Here is a 17155-nt window from a genome sequence, read left to right as displayed (position 1 = left end):
TTTTGTTTTGTTTGTTTTCTTTTTTCTTGTTTCATTGTCATGTTGTTGTTGCACCTCCTTGTCACACCACTTAGTGCTTGAATTGCATACACAATATGTTCAACACAATTTACATACTTGTACATCAGCTGTTTTCTTACTCCTGGAGAAGTCCTTACAGCTTTTCCTGTTGTTTTAATCTTTGTATACACATTTGTGAAAGTCATTATAAATCAACCTTACTTCACAGAAAGCCTCAGTTTTAACCTGCCTGTTTGTCCTAGTTAATTTGAGGAGGTTTACCATGGGGATCAAAGCCTGCCCTAAAACCATGCCTTGGCCCGACTCATAATGAAGGAATATGAAATTGCTGTGATAGTGAAATGTAGGCTGGTTTAATGTTTCGTGTAATTTCGCTTTTAGCTGATAGATAACTAGAGCACCTGGAATACTTCTCTCATTTAACAGCATTTAATTTCCTGCAAGAATGGATATCTTTGTTTCATTTCACCCAGACTTATTACATAGATAGCCACATGACTAAAACACAAAGGTAATGATGTGCTGCATTTTATGAATCAGGAGGAATCCATCTCATACATGTTATACATATTTATATTTGACATGTCTAAAACTAATCAACTTCTCAAAACATGTAGGAAGTTTTAAAAACAAGTGTCATTATGATACCATAGTTGACAAAAGGTTTGTTCGTTGTATTGTGACCATTAGAGTGATCTCCCCTTGAATGTCTCAAACTTTAAACAGTTCACATATACGTGAACCTGGAGACTGTGAGGCCACTTACCAATGCGACATAAATAGCCACGGTTCATTCAGGTTTTCAAATATGCAGAACAAGTTTTTTATTATATATAATTCTGTGTTTTATGCTTTGTTCTATATGTGTTGCAAATGACACAAATAGCAAACCATTAGGCTACCAAAAGCTGCCGTGTAACAGCGAATATTGCTTTAGCAGAGAAGTTGTGTACAGCTTCATGGTGCTCCTTAAGTATAGCAAAATTTTGTCTCGACAGAGTTGTGCTTTCACCATCCTTCACCAAGAAAAAATGTGTGTACTGTTGCGCGCAATGAATGATTCTTGCGATTTTCTCAAGTCATGTTCGTTTCTGTTAGTCATGCATGTTTTATTCATTTTCACAAGGTGCAGGTCATCTTTTTATTTTACATGTTGTCATGGTTTTACGTTCTATACCACAGGGCATGCTTAATGTCTTTCTGTGTGGTTGTCAGGGCTGCCAATGCTCAGATCAGTCATTCAGGGTATAAGATTTTCAAGTGGAAAGAGAACTGAAATTGAAATTTATCACAGACAACTGAAAACTGTGAAGATATATACAGTCAAGCCTGGCCAGTTAAGGGAAACGAAACAAGTGGTCACATATGACAGGTGGACACGTACAACAGGTTGAGTAAAAGATCAAGTCAACACACAACTGAATAACGTACACATACATGTATTTATTTCATACATAAAAGTCTTAAAGCACTAAGGCCAACACACAGTAATATAACAAGTGGTAGTGGCATAGCAAAATGCATATTGTGCATTTGTCGAAAAAATTTTAAAAAAAATAACACATGGATAAATATAAACAGCACGCTTGTAGAGACTGAAGCAATCATAAACAGGCCTGTATATGCACAGAAAAAGTTGCTTATTTGGGTCTGTGTTGGTCTTGACACCATAGCAATGGAATTTACTTTGACCTCTAATCCCATTGCGAGGTGCAGCATATCCATTTGTCCTTGCTGTACAGAGAACACCTTTAACTTCATGCTGTAGACTTGAGCATCAACAAGGGAACAAGTCTGTGCTGCAGGTGTGCTTTTGTCATCATCCTCGTCACTGCACACACTAGCAGCGATGTTTCTGAGAAGTTCTGTGGCAGAACTGTTCCAGTCACAAATTTCAGTGTCATGAGTGTGCACATTGATGTCTATATCCACTAGTTCTCCAAAGGTGCAACCAAAGAGATCATGAGCTAGCTTCACGAGAGCCAGGGCAACGTCGTCGTCATTGTCGTTGTTGTCATCCTCTGACATTGACACACTTTCATCATTGCGAAGCCCACATGTAGTAAAACATTTCTGAATTGTGGACTTGTCCACTTCCTTCCAGGCACTTGCTATCCAGTGTGTAGCATTGAGAGTTGAAATTGAATTCAAGAAGTCCGTACCGATTGGAAGCTCATCATTATCCATAGATTTCTGCACATACTGGAGTTGTCAGCGACGGAACTTCAGTTTAGCGGCTTGAATAATTCCCTGGTCCATTGGCTGAGATTTGCTGATCGTGTTTGCTGAATGAAAACATCAGCTTGACGTCCTGCAAATTCACTTGTGGGTGAGATGGGGCATCGTCAAGAAACAGCAGCACGTGTCTACCTTTCCTTTTCATCTGCCGATCATAGTCCAAAAGCCAATTCTCAAAAAACGCAGACGTCATCCAGACTTTTTTGTTGTCCTCGGGCTTTTAGTCCTTCCAGAGCTCTGGCAATTTGGCTTTCCAGTCTTCCACTGGGGCGTTATTCACATCCCCTTCTCTCCGCTCATCTTGCCGAACACTGTGTGAGTGCACAGAAAACTTTGTAGCCATCCATTCGAAGCCTTGAAGCCCTTTATAAAAATACAGCTGAAACTTTCTTCATGGATTAATAGCGTGCCACATATTGGTACTTTTTTTATTGACTGAACTGTTCAGAATTTACAGCATTTGTGCTTTACCACACAGGGTAATGGTAGAACTGAACTGTTTTATTGTGGCATTTTCTGCTGCTCCAAATGTCCTGAACTGGAGCAATGAAGAAGGCTATTAACTGGCTGACTAGACAAGCATTTTCATAACAGCAGGACACATTATGGTCAATATACCACTCAAAGATATTTACTTTTTATTCAAAGAAAAGGTTAAAATCTGATGGTAGTATATTCAGATATAATTTTAGTCAATGTAATGATGCCTTCTTCATTTTCAAGTTTTCTTTCCTTTTATAGTAATCCATGTTTTAAATCATTTTATTGAGACATTCAATGACTACCTACAAAAAAGGAGCACAGTTTAAATGCCGTTTTAATTAATTGTACTCATTATACATGAACATCCTGATTCAATGTTTGGATTTGAAAGAAGAAAAGAAATCTGTAGCTGTCCCATTTTCCCAATTTAGACGAAAGATCCTTAGTCATCTTGATCATGGATACATGTATGTTTTCATTTTATGTGTTTTATCTGTATCTTAAGCTAATTGCTTGCTACATGGTATTCTTAAAAGAAATTCTGTTGGTTTCCCCCAGGCCCTTTCCCTTCTTTCCACCCACCAAAATGCTGGCCGCCGTCGTATAAGTGAAATATTCTTGAGTAAAACACCAATCAAATAAATAAATAAATAAAAGAAATTCCCCAGCTGAATGTCCAGTAAAAGACTCGAGGTGATCTGGTTAAATGTTTGCAAACTTACTTTTGTATATTCTGGCTCGATATCTGCAATGATGATGGGTTGTTTCCGTACTACTTATTATTTAAGTTATGGCCAATATGTAACAAATACATTGATATGATCATTCAGCTACCAAGCCAAGGTTTTACCGAAGTGCATTTGAGGCACATGCAGAGGATTACTGATCTTGCATCTATTCGATTGTTCAATATTATCACATATTTAGCCTTGTGATATGCCCTGAAAATTGACAGAATGGCTCTTAATTTTTATGACTGTGAAATAATAAAATGTGGATGAGGTATATTTTTTTTCAAGATATATTTTTAAAACTGTAGTCAAGTGTTTGAGAAAGTTTGATGGAAAAAGTTTTAAAATTGGGAAAAGTTACATACATGTGTGGTAGTAAAGGTTATGTGACAAGACACTTTCCTTGATAGTGCTCTGATTACAAAATTGGCATGGCAACAGCATGAACGACTTCATGGAGTAGAAGTAAGATTTCTACCGTTAGCTTAATATCCAGTCAATCAATCCACCAGTCAAAGACTTAGCAATGATTCTGCGATCACCAGTACCTGTGCAAAGCACATCTGTAGCAAAAGCTGTATTAAGATCCTATTTTGTCAAGGCAGTTCATAAAGGTGATCAAAGCATGTTAACAAGTTTTTATTACCTCAGACTGCAAGCTTAGCAGGAAAGGAAAAAAACCTGAACACCTCTTATGATGTTATTGTAATTTACATACTAATTAGCACATATCTGCAATAAGACAAGTAGTGTTGAGATGAAACTTTGTTTGATATCTATGGTCATTGATGTATTCCATTAACTATGTTGGGGGGCCTGCTGTGTAGGCTACTTGTACCTGTATTAGCATACAAATACTCATTTCATGTTACATGAAGTTATTGAAATTGTGACCATACATATATTGTAGATGTGTGTATTTTGGGTGGTTTTTGCCTCTAACAAAAGAAAAGCTGAGACGTTGCGTTTTGACCTCCCAGGTGTAGGTTTGAAAGAAGCTGCAAAAGTCTTTCTACATATTAATGATTGCTAGACTAATAATTAAGAGCCCACATGTAAGAATTTTTATTGTTTTACAGACTGAATGGTTAAGACATGTTATCCTATTATCTGCACTCAATCAAAAATGTTCCCCTTATAAAAAATTGTTGATACTTGAAGTATATTTGTGTGATGAAAAGGTATCTTCTTTATCTACTCATGTTGTTGTTGTGAGGACATCATGCTTTCTGTTTTCATAAAATTACACCTTTGTGAAACCTTCAAGCTGACATGCCCAACCAAAATGATAATCAAAAATATGTATTGGCATACATGGTTATGAAACCAATATTAGATCCCTGTGTGTGCCACAATTATTAAGTGTTCATAAAAAAAAAATAGCAATTCATTTAAAATCTTCATGGTTTTTCATGTTTTCTTCTTTGTTATTGTGTACATGGAATAAAATCTTGTCATCAATTTTCACCGCTTGTCATAATTTTTTGCTGCCATCTGGACTTCATAAATATATTGATTGGAAAAACCTCAGCATGATTTTGCCCAAAGGAGGAAAGGTGGTAGTGTGGGGATTTATATATGTTATAAGCAGCTGAAAATGCTCCTATGTTCATTTCGATCAATTTGATGCCGTTTTAGAACCCTTTCATTTCTTGATTTAGAGATGAAAAAGTTGTGCCTCAGAACAGTATTTGCTAAGGATTTGTGTATTAATATTTATAATATCAAAAATGACACTGGCAAGGCACGACTTCCTTGTTGGTTAAAGCATGGTTCTCACAGAACCGGCGGTATAAAGACCTCTCTTTATACCTTGAAAATGATGAAAAAATTATCACTGCTTGGATATAGTGAATAATGGGGGCTGTTTTATATTGAAAAGCGAGAAGTGAGTTTTTGTCCTAAATGTCTTACCGGTAATTTGACATACTACAAAATAATTTTAATTTTATTCACCATGTACGTAATGTATAGCTTGCATGTGTAAATATATCTGTAGTTAGCCATGCGGAACGCATGGCCACAAAAGGCCAGAGGAGTGAACAGCACTGAAGTGGCCTTCTGTCAGAATAACATGAAGACCCTGTTTGCGCTTAATTGATGACAGTTGTCACAGGTTTCTTTATCCTAAAACTCTAAAATCCATGTGTTGGAAACTCCAGGAAATAAGGCATCCTTAGTGCATCTCTTAACAACGTGAAAAGAAGAGAGAGAATTTATACCAGTATGCCATAGGTTAGACATTGTTCTGTACACGGCAAAAATTGTCAATTCAATAAGAAAAAAAAATTGCGGCTTTTAATCACGTGAAAATTTGAAAACAAGTTTTACACCTCATACCAAAAATGATCTGTTAATGGACAGAGAATTTGCAGATCCTTTGCCCTCTTGTTTGTGGGGATCTTGGTGGTGGTAAGCTCTCGATGGCGATCGTGGAAGTCCATTTGTCTTTCACTTTCCGCCATGACCTTGAACTATAGAACTATACATGGCGTCTCTACCGGTATACATCTTGTCGAGAGAATGGAATTTCTGATGGTCATCAAAATAGCTAATCGGTGTTATCAGCTCTTGATCATACTTAATGTCAAATTGCAATTAAGTAATGTACGTAGAGTCCTACATGTATCACAGGCAGTGCTTCTGGTATACGGAATGTCTGGAACGACCACCTTGTGAGAAAAACAGGCTGCTAATGTTACCGTAAAAACATATACCGGTAATCTATCGGGATACAATACACGCTATACCTAGTGCCAGGAACGGCGCAATTACAGAAAAGATCAAGGCCATGAGGGTTTATATGGGTACAAGACCATGAGCTGTACATACATGTTCAGAACAACTGATACCACGGTTCTGTTAGCTAACGGGGGGTAGGGCCAGGCATTACCAGCCCATTCCCCTTCGATATAGTCGTCTATAGATAGGAATAACGTCAATGGGCAGATTGTGCATATTCCGTGCCCGTACTATATAAACCCTTGGTACTTGTGTTCTTGCCAATTCGACCATCTCGCCACCACATCGGCTGACAGACAGCGGATCCAATCATTTTACAGGAATATACGTCTATACACGTGCACGAGACAATGATGAGAACATCTTGGAGTGAATCACATAGCTTACGGATAGATTTAAATACCATTAAAAACTTTACCATTAAAAAAGGTATTTTTAAATAACATTAAGAAATATAAAGGAGTGTGGTAATATATGTTCTGCTACAGGCATATACAGTAAATTAGATCGATATTATCAAATAGGAATGAATGAATGAATGAATGATTATGGCTTAACGCCACATCGGCAATATTTCAGCCATATCGTGGCGAGAACAAGGTGAAAACGCGACACGGTTAAGGTTTTCGATATGATAATATGAACATCAAAAGTAAAACAAAAAGTACAGACATGTTTGAAATCGTATAAAAGAAAAATAAGAGTTAAAACTCGAAAACCAGGGTTATAGTACATGTATAAATCTATATGTATATAACTGTTTATCTATAGATATTTATGACAATTAAAATTTATATTTTATGATATAGGCCAATGGCCTTCAAATAATTTATGACAACATCGCTAGCGATGCAGTGAAATAAATCATATATAGAGTTGACCGTGTAGAACCTTTGCCGAACATGGGCAAAGTCTACACAGTCAACCAAAATATGTTTGATGCCGTATTCAGCATCACATCCAACACACTCGGGAGCACTGCTCCCATCTAAGATGAAATTGTGTGTCAGATGAGAATGCCCAACACGACACCTCGTTAAAACTACTTGGTCTCTACGAGACATTAGATAAGTATAGGCATTGTAGCCAATGACAGGATGAATGGCATGCAGTTTATTATGGATCTGCAAGTCCCATTCACCCTGCCAAAGGCGACGAATATATTTAAGAATATTAGACTTCACGTCAGTATAAGGGATTTTAACCCGAGATACAGGTTTATATAGGGCAGCTTTCGCTTCCCTGTCCACGACTGTGTTTCCATGGATACCAGTGTGACTTGGTATCCAACAGAATATAATATCTTTACCTCTTTTAATTAGTTTTCGGTGTTTGGCTATTATCTCAAGTATCAATGGATTTTTAAATTTATTATTCTGAATCGCCAAAAGACAAGACAGCGAGTCGCTACATATCACTGCCCTCTGGGCATGCCCAGAGGAAACATATGATAAGGCCAGGAGTATAGCCCTGGCCTCTGCAGAAAAGATGAAGTTGAAGGTGGCAGACGAAGACAAGTGACCCGCTGCTCTAAGACAGCCGCAGCCGCAACCCTGTCCCCATCCTTTGACCCGTCAGTATATATAAATTTATAATCCATATAATCAGCCTTGATTTCAGCAAAACTTTGCTGAATTATAAGAGGATTTGCATTTGATTTATTATATTTACGTAGATCAAATATTAGTTTAGTTTGCGAAAGAAGCCATGCAGGAGACTCCGGAAAAGATACCGGAGCTATATTCTCCAGCTTGATGTTAGCTCCCACAATATGGTCCCGTATGCGAAGACCGAACGAAGGGATCTTGATAAGACATTTAATATATTTGTCTATATATAATGGATTGAAAACACAGTCGTAGGCAGGGTTTGTTGGATGAGCTTTAAGCTTTGTGGCATATTGAAGGCTAAGTTTAATACGTCGGTTATATAAAGAAGGTTCATTAGCATTAGAATGCTGCCCTGGGGTACACCCATTACCTGCTCATAAGAGTCAGAAAGAGTGGAACACACCCGTACCTTAAACTGACGATCAGATAAAAATTGAGATATAAATATAGGTAATCGACCTTTAAGTCCCATATCCGCGAGGTCTTTTTAAAATACCATATTTCCATGTGGTGTCGTAGACCTTTTCAAGGTCAAAAAATATGGACACCACATGTTCGTTACTGATGAAGCCATCGCGAATAAAGGTTTCAAATCGAACAAGGTGATCCATAGTGGATCTACCTTGACGAAAACCGCATTGAATATTAGAAAGTAACTTGTTGGTTTCAAGAAACCAAACAAGTCTATCATTAATCATCCGTTCCATAGTCTTACAAACACAGCTGGTAAGAGCTATGGGACGGTAATTATTTGGATCAGTATGATCCTTACCTGGTTTGGGAACCGGGATAATACACGCCTCTCTCCATGACGGTGAAAAATTACCAGTTATCCAAATATCATTAAGCAAGTGCAAGAGAGTCTCCAGTGGCTCAGGTGGTAAATTGCTCAGAAACTTATAATATACATTATCAGGACCACAGGCAGTATCATGGTCCTTTTTTAATGCAGTCTTAAGTTCCTCGATATTAAAAGGACAATTATAATCTTCTAAATTTTTAGAAGAAAAGGGCAATTTAATTTTCTCCTTCTGGTTTTTAATATATTGGAATTTTTTAGTATAATTCTCAGAAGAAGATTTCTTGGAAATGGTCTCATCTAATTTATTGGCTATATCAGAAGGAGAGGTTAATATATTATCTCCATCTTTCAAATGCTGGACTTTGGCTTTATTATTTTTGCCCTTAAGTTTCTGAACCATGTTCCAGACCTTACGCATGGGTGTTTTTGACGTAATGCCCGAAACAAAGTTCCGCCAACAAGATCGTCTCTTGGATTTGAGTAATCGACGAGCCTTAGCTGTAAAATTACGAACCTGGTTTAAATTATTATCAGTAGGACAATGATTAAATCTGCGTTCAGCCTTTTTACGGTCCTTTATGGCTTTACGACAGTCATTGTCGTACCAGGGTTTACTTTTGGATTTGGGATTTGTCGAGGTCTTTGGTATAGTTCTATCTGTAGCTCGTAATACAAGCTCGTTAAATTTTAACACAGGATCATCTGCTGCTTTGAGGATCTCTGGAGAGATATCAGCCTCACAGAACATCTCAAATGCGATCCAGTCTGCTTTATCGAATTTCCACCTAGCTACACGTTCTATAGGGGGTATGGGAATTAAAATCTCCCATAATTATAAAAGGTTTTGGCAATTGTTCTTTTAAATTATGTAACTGCAAATCTGACAAAGAAATGTTAGGAGGAATATAAACGGAACATAATGTGATTGTTTCAGACAACGAAACACGGACGGCCACAGCCCGAAGCTCTGTATCCAGAGGAACAGGGCTGTGGATAATACTGTTATTTATGAATATTGAGGAGCCGCCTGCAGCTCGCTCTTCTTCATTTGAATAAGTACTATATAAAGAATAATTTTTAAGAGTTATTTTATCTTTGTCAGATGTCTTCAGGTGAGTTTCCTGAAGACAAAGGGCAATAGGATTTAGTAATTGAACTAGCTGTGTTATTTCAATAAAATTTACTTTAAGACTTCGACAATTCCACTGTATAATTTTATCATATATCGCCATTATTGAGGGAGACGTATAGGACATTTCTCTTTGTGTTTGGACCGGGGGCGACCCTTGCGTGGAGATCAGCTGTTAGATGTCCCTGGTACGGGTGATGTATCCATCACCTCCGCATCTGATGTTGAAGGACCAACGTCCTCCAACGATCCAAACTTATTAAAAGTTTGGATAGGATCCCTAGTGGCCTTAGAGGGACGCTCTGTTGGGCCACTAGGTTTATCAGTTGTTTGTTTATTATTATTTTGAGATTTGTTTCTGGACTTGCTTTTGTCATTATTTTTAGAGGAATTGGGCTCAGCTGGTTTACCAGGATGCTCTGTATTGTTTACTGTTTTTATTTGGTGTGTTGAAGTAGTCTGAGTTGAGGAAGAATTTAACGAAGGTTGAGACGAAAGTTGCGCAGAAACATAACTAGGTTTGTCGTTTCCAGTGGGCCAAGTCCAAGAGGTTTGAGTAGCAACAGTTGCTACTCGCTTGACCACATTGGCAAACGAAGTCTGTAGAGAAGTATTAGTAAGTGAGGCTAATTTCCGGGCTTCCTGATATGATATGTTGTTTTTAACGTGTAGGATTAGGGATATATAAATCCACATTAACCCTATACGGGCCAACGTAGATATGCGACGGAAGGGAGGTAGTGTTAAAGGTCAGCAGGTAAGTATTAAGTTTAAGGATGTTACCAGATTTCTTCGTAATGAAGCGTTTTACTCTGATAACACCCTGTAAATTTAGTTCTTGGCAGATTTCTTCCTCAGTTAGATCAGTTATATCGCCATCCCTGTCACGAATGATTCCCTGACAGCTGTTCAGGGAATGGTGAGGGGACGTGAAAACAGATATATCAGATATTTTATTTAAGTTAAGTAAATTTTTTGATTGTTGTTGCCGGAAACATTCAATGAGAATGTCTCCGGATCTAAGTTTTTTAACGTTTTTAAGAGTTCCAGCTGCACCCTGGAGAGCCCTTTGCAACAAAAACGGATGAATTTTTGAAGCCGGCTTTTGTTCACTCTTAGTTGAGAGAACAATGAAAGCCGGCAAACTGTTCTGTTCATTATCAAGCAAGTCTGATAACTTCCTCTTTTTATCAGCACTTGAAGACAAAGTCGGCTGAGAGGAAGACCGGTTACATATATTTGAAGCATTTAAAGGAAGTTTTAAAGTAGACATGGCGTATATTTATAAATTTCACCCAATATGTTCCCCACCCACCGCGGAGTGCCAACAAGGGCGATGCCTGAACCTGGGAATACCCAGCAGGAAAGACACCAAGGACTCCATATGAGGTATACTCGAACAAATTGATTTATACCAACAGGTTAAATTCAATCTACTCGATTGACCCATGACCCACCGCCTAAAAACGTAGTCCCGCAAACGATATTTCAAAAATAACATTTGTTCTCTAAATGATGTGCTGACATAGAGGCAACTGGGACCACGCAGAGGCAAGACATGACCAAGCCGATTGATCGGATCGGGCCCATCCGATATTATTCTATGCTCATTTATATGCTGCCTGTTCTTTGTTCGTGGTATATATGTCTTCATCATAAATACACATTTTCTAGACTACTCTGAAATAAGGAAGCTCTGGTCGGTGTGAACAACGTATTTTAGGTGCAACAAATTCGAGGTGAACCGTTGAAAGTTTGAGACATTCAAGGGGAGATCACTCTAATGGACACAAAAACGCCACTGCCATGGTTGCGCACGACAGCGTTGTCATTGGACTTATACCATTTACTTACCGAGTTTACTTAGTTCCGTTTGCTGGCCAGATAAATGACAATGCTACATTTAACCTTAAACATCGGAGGAATAGATTAGTTCACTGATTAACTTATTTACTGAGAATATATCATTTATATGCAGAATAGCTGTCAGATCTGTGGGTCAAGGAATGAATTTAGTAACGTGCTCATCAGTATGGTTTGCCTCAAAATCATACATGTACCTAGTTCCTTCATCCTGTAAAAATTGTGTATGTCGCTGGTAATTATGAATACTGTATTTAATTACTCATATTATCGTTATACTATAAGCCACTCCAACAACTACCTATATACGATCCGCGTTACTGGTTAGAGACCATTTGTATAAACACAAGCTGCGCATATGGATTGTAGGTACAATTTAATTCATATTCTTACATGCATCAGCCGCATATATATGCAATGTTACATGTAAACCAATGTCTGAAAATAATATGATAGGGAATGTATATGCACCATATGTACACTGTTGAATCACCATCATGTAAGTGAGAACGTCTTCAGCATGACGATAAGAACCAAATAAAGATATGTTTCATTCATCCAGGTTAATATCTTGAAGAACGCAGGCAGATCTGTACATAACACTGAGGGTTTTTTTTTAGTGTTTTCGCGGATCTGTACATAATGCATCCCCTACCCTGGATCTCGGTCTTTTTGCGTGTGCTGTCCTCGACACCCCTCCCCTTTGTTGCTTATTATAGGCTAATTCTTGACGCTGTGTTGTTTGCTTATCACTAAGACTCGGGACATGGTCACCGGATGTACATATAGGCATGCAGGCGGACTCTGATAATAATAGCAGCAATAGTAATATGACAACATTTTGTCTTCTGTATACATGTTTTCTTTGACTTCCTCTAGCTGTACCTGTATATGGTGGCAATGCAAAATATTCTGAGATGTTTAAAGGAGGTCAGACTTAAATCACATTCTGCCCTTTGTTTGAACTACAAGCTTTATAAACAGAGATATATGAATGGAAAATTATTGAATACGGCGTTTAACGTCAATGATGCGAATGTGTATATATAAAAATTTATAATAACAAGAATTCTGAATCTTTCGCAATATATGTAGCTATTTACCCACGTTTGGGTCGTTAGTAGGGTATAATCAGAATTCAGCTACGTGCGTATGTCAAAGTCCACAACAGAGCAAAGCAGACGGAATTTTTTATCGAAAATGGATAAAACGTTCCACAATTAAGTCAAACTTTCCCTATAACTCATAATTCCTTCACAAAAATTGTGTTACATCCGTTCCTTCAGGTATGACGGATTATATTACATTTTCGTCGATCAAACGGATTAATCCTTTTCAGGCTACGGAACAACTCGTTATAAGGAACAGATTATTCCGTTATCAGGAACTGTTTACGATCGACGAAATGCAGTCAATCATCACCCCGGGAACGGATTTAGTCGAAAAGTATTTTTGTGGGCTGTATCATTGAAACAATATACCAGTTCAGTTTCACTTCAGAATAACGAACGGTTTTGGATTCATTGCTCTTTATAAAATCGCGCTCATGAATTTTTCACTCATACATGACAGTCAAACCTGGATCCGGTGATACCAAAGATTTGTTGCTACCTCGCTTGTCGCTCAGCACTGAGCGGCGAGAGCAAGGAAACAGGACTGGTTGGTCCGGTGTCAGTAGAACTGGGTGGGGTGTCATGTCTGGTGCCTTCGGTATGTTACTTCAGTGATGGCAGGACTTTGGTGCCATGCAGACTTGCCAACAAAGTATCAGTACACACACATGAGGACTACTCGTCATATGACGAAAAACTCCAAACATACATACACGTATGTGACAGCGGAGGGCCGTTTTCAACGAAGGTATGGAAAATTGTTTCGTGATGGAAGTACTGACACGCATGGACAGACGGACTGACGAACCCCTGACCCCACTCCCCTTCGATATAGTCAAAAAAAGGAAAACACCTTGGAGATGCCACGTTAAACATTCTACCTTTTTATAAAGAGATTAATGACAAATGTCATCGATGTAAACATCAACGTCATAATATCCATACATTATTGATCAGAAACGAATTAATCCGTTAAATCATATTACAATTCGTCTTCACTCAGGAAACGGATTTAACGGAATATTTTGTGAAGGCAGGATGAGATACGTGTGTATATACTGTAAATGTAAAATGAGGTGAGAAATTATATATGTCTTGTGAATATCTTGACCCGTATATATAGCTACATCCGTTCACCCAGTTCACGACTGTACATACAATGTTACCATAACCGCAGTAATTAAGACAGATCTCAGAGCGGACTTCCTTTGTGTAGGCTGTCATTGACACTGATATGAACTCAAAATAACCGGGTTAGTAGAGTTAAGTTGAAGTTGAAGCTGATAACATATAGCCAGCTCAGGTCAGTATGAATATAGGCACATGTATACATAAAAATTTAATTTTTTTGGCCGATTTTAAATTTTAGTTCTTGTTAAATGTTATATGCGTGTATATATGTATGTACGCATGTGGAGATCTCAAATTAAGAGCTTTTTAACTCTTCAAATAAAAGCAACTAACTTTCCATTTAATGGTAATTTCCATTTCATATTTTATTTTAAAGTATGGGTCCATCTTATGTACAGTTCTGTAATATAACACAAATTAGCTATTACATATATGTAGGCTATACCTGAATATGTGCCAGCATGCATTCAGGTCCTAACAGTATATAGTACATCATGTAGCCCGTATATTAAATATTTTGATATTCCTGATTTATCTAAATAAACTTAATTCTTGGCTCTCCCATGATATCTCTATACGTTACCATGTTTTGTGGCATAATTTTTTAAAGGTAAATCAGCGTGCTAGCGCAATGAGCCAGGCCCCTCTCACCAACGCTCAATAAATTAATCTATTAGTTTTGAAACAAAGTCTGTTGTCTGAGTGATGCTAGAATGTATTCTGTTATCATAACAAAATACTGTTTTATATTCAACATAATATGGTGTTAGAGTCTTTATGTTGAAATAACAGAATGTTTGTGTTTTAACAGAACAATCTGCTGCAATAGCAGAATACATTCTGGCACCACTTACACAACAAACTTTCTGTTAAAGTTAACAGATTTTCTGAGTGAATGCGATCGCTTTGTGTTCAAATCCAGCTCATGCTGGCTTCATCGTTAATTGGCTGCACGTGGGAAAGCCTTCCAGCAACCTGCAGATAGTCACGGGCATTCTCCTACAGTAATGTAATAAAAGTGAAATATTCTTGAGTATGAGGTAAAACATCAATTAAATTCGATAACAAGATAAAGTACTGAAATGCCCAGGAATTACATGCCAACATGAGAACAGAATAATCGCGGTTTCTGTGCCCTAATGGTCACACAGTGCGTGCATATCAGTTTTATATCTGCACACAGACTTGTCTACATGGATATAAGTTCTCAGAAGAGGATAACCTTAAAAGGCTTAGCGGTGTCTAATGCTATGTGAGAAACAGTAAGAGTGGCCACATTATACTGATAGCTATATTTACCCCCTTTTCAATATCCTTGCAAGGATGACTGTCATTTCGTTCTTGATCATGTAACATGTAAAGTCTGTTATGTGGGCGGATTGCAGTTAGAAATTGTTTGACCTGCCAATCATCAGCGCCTTGCCACCATTATTTTAATGTAGAGCACCTGCAGCATACCCAGTCCATACTCCTCCCCCTTTGCCTATGTATGTATCTCAATATTCTATTTACGGCAACAGGCCGCCTCTGAAAACGTCGGTCACACTGCGGTTAGACAGCTGCGGGCTGACATCTAGGTTGAGGTCAAGGGTTACACAGGAGCAATCAATCAACCCCAAAACCAGCCAATCCACAAGGGTGTTATTAGCCCTACGACCCGGGGGCGACATTTATCTCCACGTGTAGGTATAGAAACTTATATGTACGATGTCAAGGTTATGAATATCAACGGATAAACTTCTATGTAAAAAGTTTTAACATGCTCTTGACCGGAATCTTGGTGCTTCGGATGGATTTATGGAACTTAGCATGTAATGCTGATTTCATCAAGTAAAACCTTTAGGCTAAGCTGGGATTAAAAACAGAGACGGGCGTCTATCTTAATCCCAGGCCCAATCTATATAATCCATAGGTAAAATATAAAACCTCACAACAGGCTTAAATTTTGGTGCTTGAATTTCATAGCTCTGATTCCATCAAACTAGTAATTAAAACCATGGGCTGATTCAACCATATCTGTCAAAATTTGAAACCTCGTCCAGTGCTTATGCCTTTGAAGTTGAAATTTTGATATATCTTCAAGTAACATTTCTGTTATGCAGAGGTCAAAACTTTACTTTCCTAGGGCCCAAAAAGAAGCCCCAAAATCTTTTTTTGTTTTTACTAGAATTTTGATTTATACAGGCATATATATATATATATATATATATAATATATATATATATATATACATGTCAGAAATGGCGTAAACTCCATAGATACATGTGTTTCCACACTGAGCTCTGGAGATTGGGCAGGACTTTTTAACGTTGCTACATGTAAACATGTTCAGTATTTGTAAGGTAAACGTTAGTCAAAATCTACCGACTTTAGTAACGACTAAAGTTACATGTAATGGCTGCAGTTGCAAGTAATTATCATCACACGTATATGTGTAATGTAATATAGGCATATGGCAATCCCACTGACTTAATACCTTTTGGTCTAAGCATTGAAAATGTAGCTGAAATTTCCCATTTATGTACAAATATGCACTCCTGGATTACTTGTTACTTGTTGCAAGTTTGTTGCCTTGGTAACTTGCATGCTTGGTCTAATTAAGTAGAACGAATTCCGTAAATTGAAGGCAGACGAACAGCTCTGATACCAGGTGTCCCACTAGCAGTTCATAAATCGCGGAAGGTAAAGGTGGACTGAGTATTGCAGACTTATCAAGCGTAAGGCACCTCGTACGTTTCTTGTTCACTTTCTGGTACATGTGCAGAGAGAGAAAACGACATGTCGCAGTCTGGACTCAGCCTCATTTCACAACCTTGCTGAGTATGTCAGTATCATATTTTGCCTAGTAGGAAACCAACAATCATGGAGGAACAAGCAATATCCCCCGTCATAAATATCACCCACAGAAAATGACATTTTGCTCTATAGGAGACCAGTGATGATGAGTAAACTACATATTATACCCACTGAAAAACACCATCCACGAAATAACAGCATCATATCTTGCCCTGTTGGAAACCAGTGGCGAGTAGGAAACCACTGAAAAACACCATCCACGAAGTAACAGCATCATATCTTGCCCTGTTGGAAACCAGTGGCGAGTAGGAAACCACTGAAAAACACCATCCACGAAATAACAGCATCATATCTTGCCCTGTTGGAAACGAGTGGCGAGTAGAAAACCACTGAAAAATACCACTTCCAAAGTATCACCGAGTATTGCCGGTTTTGTGGAGAGGTTTTCTTCCAAGAATACTCCTCCATCAAGAGAAATTCAACCCAACACAATAAAA

The sequence above is a fragment of the Liolophura sinensis genome, chromosome 6, assembly GCF_032854445.1.
Source record: "Liolophura sinensis isolate JHLJ2023 chromosome 6, CUHK_Ljap_v2, whole genome shotgun sequence".
Classification (NCBI taxonomy): domain Eukaryota; kingdom Metazoa; phylum Mollusca; class Polyplacophora; order Chitonida; family Chitonidae; genus Liolophura; species Liolophura sinensis.
Note: the sequence above shows the minus strand (reverse complement) of the source record.